Consider the following 10,119-nt stretch of genomic DNA (forward strand, 5'->3'; position numbering starts at 1 on the left):
TAAAGAAAAAATGTGAACTATTGCTAAATATAAAAAGAAAATAAATTTAATAGAATAAATAAATTTGTCCATATGTTATTGGACAAAGGAATTATTTTGTACCAAATAAGGCAATGAAAAGTGGTGGTGTACTTTAAAAATTTGTACAAATTTACTTATAAATTAGGTATATAATATTCTGCTGAAGATAGATTTTCAGCATTAAAATTTAGCCACTTTGATTTGAGATTGTTTACTACTGTCTTCAACCCCCTCCAAAAAAAAATACTTAATTAGATATTAGTGATCATTAAATGAACTGAGCTTGGCCTTGATCATTCAGTTTTCAACATCAATCAATAAGGCATGCAAAAACTTTCCAAATCAATGTCTTTATACACTGTTTCAATTGATATATTCAAATAAATAAATTGTTTATAATTGAAAATATAGATGTAAATTATACATCTTTTTGAAGCCTATTCAGTATTTATTTTTTTATTTTCAGTTTAATTTAAAAAATTTAAAACTAAAAATAAAAAACTGAAAAAATAATGATTTTTACATTAGAATTATCAGTTGTCAAAATCCTCATGTTTCAATAAATTTAAAAAATTTTGATTCTTTATGAGACATCATTTGAAAAAATTATCATACCAAACGACTACATAGGTTTTAAGTTCTTACTTTGACAATTGTTTTGTTATTCTTGTATTAATTAGTTTGACAATTGTTTTATAGAAGTATTAATTAGTTTTGTTTCTTATTTATTTTCCTACAATTATTTTGAATTTATCTTTTATTTTAGTCTAGTACTTTGGCCGAGACTCCTTTGATCGCGCTCTCCTTTATGGCTGGGTATGAGTTGTCGCCGTCCTTTCCTTACCAGACTCTGTACATAGTTGTTCAATGAGTGGAATACACCGGATATGATGATGATGATTATGACAACTTAAAAATTAGTTGGAGTGCTTTTCATCTTCGATGAACGTTGAAAATCACTATAACAAAATGACATTACAAACCAAGTTAGTTTGAGGTTAACGTACAATTACTTATATGCGTAAACAAAGGTTACAATTGGCAATAATAATAGTTGCTCTTTAAGGTTATAAATGTTAAATAATGTAATCTAGAAAAATCTAGGGAGTAATGTATCAAGAAGTAATTAAAAAAATTCTATGATATCCTAGAACTATCTAGACTAACACCCTAAAGCTAATAGTCTAGAACTATCTACAAGTTGTAGAAAAGACTAGAAACATAATAATGGTGAAAGCACCAACATACAAGCACTATATATGTGTGTTGCATGCTCTCATTTGTAACCAAGCCACATAATACAAAAAACCTTTTTTCACAAAAGCCATCAACTCTCCTATTTATTTTTCATACTAGCATCTTCAATATTTATTAATTAAAATCAATAATCCACTACAACTTCCGCATATTAATTCTAACATTTGGTATCAAGAGCCACTAATCCAAAGCCTTTTTTTTTCAATCATATATCATCCAAATTTCATATCAATACCAACTCCACATATATATAAATGGCCTCCCCTAACCCCAATTCAAACACAAACACAAACATATTTAATCCCCAAGTTAATTGGGTACCTATATTTAAAGGGGAGAAATTTGATCAATGGAGTATGCAAATGAAATCAATTTTCATTACCCAAGATATATGGGAAATTATTCAAGATGGTTATGAACAACCCAAAGATGCCAATGAAGAGGCTTCTTGGGATGACACTAAAAAGTGTCAATACAAGCAAAACAAAAGAAGGGATCATTATGCCCTCTCTATAATATATCGTGGAGTAGATGAGACGATCCTACCAACAATCATGACCGCCACAACTGCAAAGGAGGCATGGAGCACTTTGGAGACAAAATATCGAGGCTCGGAAAAGGTAATACTCTTCAAACTACAATCTTTATGGGGTCAATTTGATAGTATGCAAATGACCGATAATGAGTCAATTCAATCATATACCGACCGAGTCTCAAATATTGTTAACCAAATTCGATCCAATGGAGACACCATTGAAGATGTTAAAATAATTCGAAAAATATTAAGAACTTTAACCAAAAAATTTGATCATATTGTGGCTGTTATAGAAGAATCTAATAAAGATTTAAGTTTACTCACCATGACTGAATTAATGGGCTCTTTATTAGCACATGAAGAAAGAATGCGTAAATTTGAAGAGCAACCAATTGAACAAGCTTTTCAGGCTAAATTAAAATTTTCTAATAATGGAAAAAATATAAATGGCTACGGTAATAATTTTCTAATAATGATCAATTATTTTACACATGTCTGAATGCTCAAGAAGAGCAAACTGACACATGGTACATCGATAGTGGTTGCTCCAACCACATGACCGGAAATAAAAATTCATTTGCTAATCTTGATGAAAATATAAAATCACAAATAACACTTGGTGATGGGAGTAACCAAGTAGTTGCCGGAAAAGGAACAATTGTTGTTAAAACAAAAAACGGCTCCTCTAAATTCATCCCCGATGTCTTTTATGTCCCTGGGCTAGCACAAAATTTGTTAAGTGTGGGTCAGTTAGTCCAAAAAGGCTATATGGTAAAATTTGATAATAATCAATGCCACATATATGATAAGAAAAAGGGGCAATTAATCACTACCACTAAAATGGCTCCAAATAAAATTTTTCCACTTAAAATGCAATTGGAGTTTAATACTGCCCTAAGTACAATGGTGAATGAATCCGAATTGTGGCATTTGAGATTCGGACATTTAAATTTTGACAGTTTAAAACTGTTAAAAAATAGAGAAATGGTGATTGGGCTACCACCAATCACTAATGAAAAGAAAATTTGTGAGGGTTGTATCTATGGCAAAATGCATAGATCACCATTCCCAACCTCATCATGGAGGGCTAGAGCTCCATTAGAGCTTATCCATGCTGATATATGGGGTCCTACCAGAAATCCGTCTCTTGGCGGAAAAAGATACTTTCTGTTGATTGTGGATGATTTTTCACGCATGATGTGGGTGTATTTCTTGGAGAAAAAATTAGAAGCATTATCCCACTTCATGCAATTTAAAGCCCTAATAGAAAAATAAAGTGGGCATTCAATAAAGGTTCTAAGAACCGATCGTGGGGGAGAATTCACAAGCAATGAATTCAACAAATTTTGTAAACAACACGGCATCAAAAAGGAGCTCACAGTCAGACGCACACCACAACAAAATGGTGTTGCAGAAAGGAGAAACAGGACAATTGCTGAAATGGCTCGGAGTATGATGCAAGGAAAAAATTTGCCTAAACATTTTTGGGCAGAAGCTGTCCACACAGCTATTTACATACTTAACAGGTCTCCCATAAAAGCGGTAAGAAGCATGACGCCGTATGAAGCTTGGCACAAAAGAAAGCCAAGGGTTGAGCACCTCAAAGTTTTCGGGTGCATTGCATATGCCCACGTCCCGAAGGAGAATCGGGATAAGCTAGACGGAAAAGGAGAAAAATGTATCTTCATTGGATACAGTGACGAGTCTAAAGGATATCGTCTCTATCAGCCTGAATCCAAGGAGTTGATCATCTCCAGAGATGTCATATTCGATGAAAAGGCGCAATGGCAATGGAACGAGAACGATGTTGAAGTTCCAGTAGAAGTCATTCCACCACCAAGCCCAGATGAAGGAGAAGATCCAATTCAGTCACCAACTCAATCATCTGCAAGTCCATCACCATCAACCAATCCAGGAACACCATCAAGGAGCCCAAGAAGTACATCTACATCACAAAGCTCAAGGTTGGAGCCAAGTCACTCAAGCCCAGCTCAACAAGTTCGAAGATCACAACGAGATCGATGTCCACCAAGCTACTTGGAAGATTATCAATGCAATCACACCATCATGGCACTCTTTGCAGGAGAACCACAAAACTTTGAAAAAGCAGCTCAAGAAGAAAGATGGATCGAAGCCATGAACGAGGAGATTAAGATGATAGAAAAGAACGACACATGGGAGCTTGTTGACAAACCTCAAGACAAGGACGTGATCGGTCTCAGATGGGTTTACAAGATCAAGCACAATGAAGATGACTCCATTCAAAAGTACAAAGCTCGTCTAGTTGCAAAAGGATACTCACAGCAACCTGGAATTGACTTCAACGAGACATATGCTCCAGTTGTCCGTATGGAGACAATCAGGTCAGTCCTAGCTGTAGCAGCTCAATTTAAATTGTAAGTTTATCAATTAGATGTCAAATCAGCATTTCTCAATGGGGAGCTAGAAGAAGAGGTATATGTCGAACAACCTCAAGGATATATAATCAAAGGAAAAGAAGATAAGGTGTATCGCCTTCGAAAAGCCCTCTATGGGCTCAAGCAAGCCCCTCGGGCCTGGAACAGCAAAATCGACGGATATCTTCTCCAAAATGGCTTTGTAAAAAGCCCAAATGAGCCATCACTCTATATCAAGACCTAAGGGCCAAAGTTTCTCATCTTATGCCTATACGTAGATGATCTAATCTACACAGGCACCAATCTGAGGATGATAGAAGACTTCAAAAAGACAATGATGTCAGAATATGAAATGACAGACCTCGGAGCTATGAAGTACTTCCTTGTCATGCAAGTAAAGCAAAGTCCAGGTAAAATATTTCTCTCACAAGAAAAATATGTCGAGGATATGCTCAAAAAATTCAACATGAGCGATTGTAAGCTAATGGCTACACCAATGGCTACAAATGAGAAGCTCTCAAAGAATGATGGAAAAGAAAAGGTGGATGCATCAATCTACCGAAGTTTAGTCGGATCTCTCATATATCTTACAAATACAAGACCAGACATCGTTCATGCAGTCAGCATCATCTCAAGGTTTATGAGTGAGCCAAGCAAAGCTCACTTAGCAGCAGCCAAGAGGATACTCAGGTATATCAAAGGAACAAAAAGCTATGGGATAATGTACGAGTCCGAAGCAGACTACAAGCTCATAGGCTACACGGATAGTGACTGGGCAGGAAGCATCGACGATCGAAGAAGTACGAGTGGATACGTGTTCCAGCTAGGGTCCAAGTCTATCTCATGGTCATCAAAGAAACAAGCTACGGTAGCACTATCATCATCAGAAGCAGAATACGTATCAGCGACAAGCGCGGCATGTGAAGCAGTATGGCTAAGAAGAATCCTAAAAGATCTACAACAAAAGACAGAAGATGCAACTACCATCTATTGTGACAATATGTCAGCAATAGCCATGACAAAGAATCCAGTCTTCCATAGTCGCACAAAGCATATTGAGATACGACACCACTTCATTCGTGAATTGGTCGAGAAACAAGAGATCAAGCTAAAATTCTGCAAGACAGAGGAGCAACTCGCAGACATATTTACCAAGGCACTTCCAACAGAAAAGTTCATCAAATTCAGAAGACAGCTAGGAGTCCAAGATTTTTCAGATTAAGGGGGAGTGTTAAATAATGTAATCTAGAAAAATCTAGGGAGTAATGTATCAAGAAGTAAGTAAAAAAATTCTATGATATCATAGAACTATCTAGACTAACACCCTAAAGCTAATAGTCTAGAACTATCTACAAGTTGTAGAAAAGACTAGAAACATAATGATGGTGAAATCACCAACATAGAAGCACTATATATATGTGTTGCATGTTCTCATTTGTAACCAAGCCACATAATACAAAAAACCTTTTTTCACAAAAGCCATCAACTCTCCTCTTTATTTTTCATACTAGCATCTTCAATATTTATTAATCAAAATCAATAATCCACTACAACTTCCGCATATTAATTCTAACAATAAAATGGTGTTAGTCTCTTCTCATCTGATGTCAAACAACTCACGAATAGATTTGAAGAAGAAGAAATCCAATTCAAGTTACCCTAAATTGTACTTGATCAAGTAGTATGTATATATTGAGTGTTTTTTGTGTTGCTAGAGGTATATATGTTGAAAGTGTTTTGAATACGACATAATCAAGTAATTGATATACTATTTTTAAGGTTTTAACAATCAACTATTTATTTACAATTAAAAATTAGCAAGAAAAATATATCACCTTAGAATTTATGTTGTAAAATTCAAATTCACTAAATTTTAACGCATCAAAATAAGTTGGTCAGTTTATTAATTTTTTAGAGATTACAACCTTCATTTAAAATTATTAATTAATTAGTCTTTTAACATAGTTTTAAATTCCTATGTAACAAATGATACAAATTCAAATATCATATAAAATTTAGATCCCTCATTCCTATTGATGGAGTATATAATGATGCATCTTATATAGAAATTACAATTAGACTTAATTTTTTAATTAAGTTTTCTTTTCCACGCAACTAATACTTATCATTATTTGTTGTTCTCACACTCACTTTTTTGTTTGCTTTTTGACACAAAAAAATCACTTCACAATTGTGATAACGTCCCAAAACATACACAACAAAACATGCAACAATAACACTCATGAAAAACTTTTGTATTGCACTCATCTATTCTTCCTCTTCTCGTTTTTATTTTAAAAATCTCACCACCCTGGTCATACAACCTAATTTTTGATACCATATTGACAATAATGAACAAAATATAAACTCACTACTATTCTTTCTCATTACTATATGAAAAACTGAAAACATTCGCTGCTTAAATAGAAAAAACCAAATAACTAACTTAATACAAAAAATATAGAGTTTATCTTATGACTCATTTTCACTAACTAACGAACCTGTAAATAATCCTTAAATTTAGTCATTAACTATCTATACCACTAATTTGACTCTAACTAATGTTTTTTTCAACAAAATATAACCTAATAATCCGTAAATAAATTGATTGCGCGCATTTCTTATTGCCCTCTCCTTGATAAGGGCACGACTATAATTTTTATCTGTTACTCCTCCTTCGAACCTTGACTTGTGTAGATAATGAGTTGATGATTTTAACTCTATATGTTACGTCTGTATTTCTAGATAAAAAAAAAACTTTAATGTGACATTTTTAATTTCCTTAGATTGAAATTAAGATTATTGATCAAGACTAAAAATTGACAAATCTACCTACGTACCTTTATTGGCAGCAAGAGATCAAGATCATAAGATGGATTCAAGTTGTACGAAAGAAAATATTGGAAATATAATGCAAATACAAATAAACAAACCGATTTGCATTTTTCTTGTGTGGATGACAATGAAACTCCTTACTTTGTAAATCACTAAATGGACACCATGAAGATAAGGTTGCGACAATCAGAGAAGTCGCTCGGAAACTTGATTTGAGTAGAACGCGTTCATGCACTTTCCTTTAGTGAATTATGAACTTTGATGATATTAAGAGTTAATTACTCTCTCAATATTATCTCATGAAAGGAAGAACAAGAATAAGAGTATTTTTAAGAGAAAAATCATAAATGATATGAAATTGGGATGAAATGTCCCTTGGCATGCAACCTCTATTTATAGAGCTATGCATCAAACAATACCTTCTTTTGAAACAAAAGTGTTTCAGCAAGCAAAGCTTATGAATCAAAGTAATGTTTCACCAAGCAAAGCTTACGAACCAAAGTGATATTTCATCAAGCAAAGCTTATGAATAAAAATAATAATTCATCAAACAAAACTTATGAATTAAAGTAATGATTCATCAAATTCTTTGAGGCACTTAATTGGACTTATAATATATTTATTTAGTATGTAGTATATACAAATTTAGGTCTATATATTCTAAATGTTCAACAATCCTCTCCCATTTAGAGTATAACAAATCTATATACTCCAAATGTTTAACAGAAAAAAGGGACGAGATACTCATTGATGCTTCACCAATAATCCGACTATACAAAAACGGCCGTGTTAAACGACTGCCATTGCTAGACCCTCCTCCAGTTCCTCCATTAATGGATCCAATTACAGGGGTTATATCCAAAGACATTAAAATGTCCATTAAAACAGGAGTCAAGGTCAGGGTCTATAACCCATGCCCATTTTATCCCAATTATCAAACCAAAATCCCACTCTTACTTTACTTTCATGGGGGTGGATTTTGCCTTGAATCTACCTTTTCTAAAAAATATCACAATTATCTCAATCAATTCGCTTCTAAAGCTGGAGTGATGATTGTTTCTGTTGAGTATAGAAGAGCCCCTGAACATCGTCTTCCTGCTGCTTATAATGATTGTTGGGATGCTCTTAAATGGGTTCTTTCTTATAATGATGTAATGGTGATTGCTCAGACAATACAAGAGCATCCGAACAAGAAGAAGAAGGATATATTCGGAATCAAGTAGACTTTTCTAGAATCTTCTTAATGGGAGATAGTTCAGGTGGTAACATTGCACATCAAGTAGCGTTGCGAGTTGGGATTCAAGGTTTAGGCAAGCTCCAAAGGTAACTCTAAATACAATGGTTAAACTAACCATCACAATTACAAAATCTCACGTTGTTTTTCTCTTATTAGTTATGAGACTTGAGCCAATTATTTTTTGAAAAAATTATCCAGAATAATCCTACTAATTGTCCATATGCTATTAATAGTTTCTACTATTGATTATTTCTAAATAATTTAACATATGTATAATATTTGCTGACAATATTTTTTTTAACATTTTAACAGGCTATTATAGATACCTAGACTACCTACCACCAAAGTAGAATAAGTCCAACGAAGAAGCATAAGAGGACGAAGTAAGTGTAAGGCTAGTAGATATCTACAGTAGCCGATTAAAATGTGGAAAGGAGTGCTGTCAGTGAATAATATACATATATTGAATTATTTAGAAATAATCAATTGTAGGGATTATCACAATAGATGGATAATCATTGGGATTATTCTAGACAATTTTCATTATTTTTATTAGACTCTGTTTGACAAATAATCATAATTTGTTGGAATTATTTGGTTTGATGTATTTACCGGTCAAAAATATTAACTAATTTGCTACCCTTTAAGCCAATTTGTATGAAATTTTATAATAAAGTTTAATTGTTGATTATTTATTAAAAATAAAATAAGTTAAACAATCAAAAGTTATAAAAAAATTAACTCATAGCGGAGTTTTGTTTTGGCTCAAATTAAAATATAATTTTTTTTCTTGGTTGTTTGATCATACGTAAATCAAAGTACTCAATAACAAAAAAAAGCTAACCAAAAATCTTTTTTCTAAATCACACATATCCTGCTTAGCAATTAAAAAATAATTAAAACAAAAATTTTGAAATAGCCAAGACTTTCAAAAAATATTCAAATTTTGATAGTATTTGAGAATTAGCTTGTTTTATATATAAAACCGTACCACTATTAAACGAGTTCATATAATTACTTAATTTTTTTAATTGATCATTTAAAAATTGTAAGTGATCACTGTAACACACTAAATTTTTATGAATCTGCTTAATAAATTAAAAATAATCTCACCATAAAACCGTTTTATTTTAAGAATTTGTGTTCGAGAATAAATTACAGGTAAATATCAATAGTCTTAAACTTAATATAGGGGTTTCAATATGCAATTCATTAAATTTTTATTATAATGGTCGTGTTATCCAGATTAGAAGGCATAATTTTGGTGCACCCATTTTTTTGGGGTAAGCAGCGAATCGGAAATGAGGTAGCGAAATGCATTCGGTTGCATATTCCAGATCTGTCGGACAACATGTGGGCATTGAGTGAGTGTATTATAAGGAGGCTTTGGAGAAAAGTGGGTGGAAAGGGTGTGTGGAATTGCTACAATCTAACGGACAAGATCACATCTTTCATTTGCTTCACCCTTCTTCTTCTTCTAATTCTGTTCAGCTTATGACAAAAGTTGTAGATTTTCTCAATCCTACAACGTCTAAACTATGAACTCTTGGATAAAATACATATACAATACAATGTATTGTAATATTTCTTTCATAAATTGTTGTATCAGACTGTCTCAAGAATATATATTTTCTGTTTTGTTTGAGGTCTTCTCACCTAGAGACAATTACTCACAAAAAGTAATTTTACTTCTTTTACCTTCTACCAACTTTTCTCTCTTATGTATAATTAATATATACTATTTTGTTTTTTTCTATATATATTTGCACCGTGTTACAAATGAAAGTTTTATGTAATTTGAGAATTTGTTTATAAAATGAAGGATTCGTTTGTGTGGA

At 32.8% G+C, this 10,119-nt stretch overlaps 1 pseudogene; it reads left to right on the forward strand.

Annotated features, from left to right (window-relative positions):
• The first annotated feature begins 5,789 nt into the window (after positions 1-5,789).
• Positions 5,790-9,823, forward strand: LOC130808602 (probable carboxylesterase 12; annotated as a pseudogene).
• The last annotated feature ends 296 nt before the right edge of the window (positions 9,824-10,119 follow it).

The sequence above is a fragment of the Amaranthus tricolor genome, chromosome 3, assembly GCF_026212465.1.
Source record: "Amaranthus tricolor cultivar Red isolate AtriRed21 chromosome 3, ASM2621246v1, whole genome shotgun sequence".
In the NCBI taxonomy this organism is placed as follows: Eukaryota; Viridiplantae; Streptophyta; class Magnoliopsida; order Caryophyllales; family Amaranthaceae; genus Amaranthus; species Amaranthus tricolor.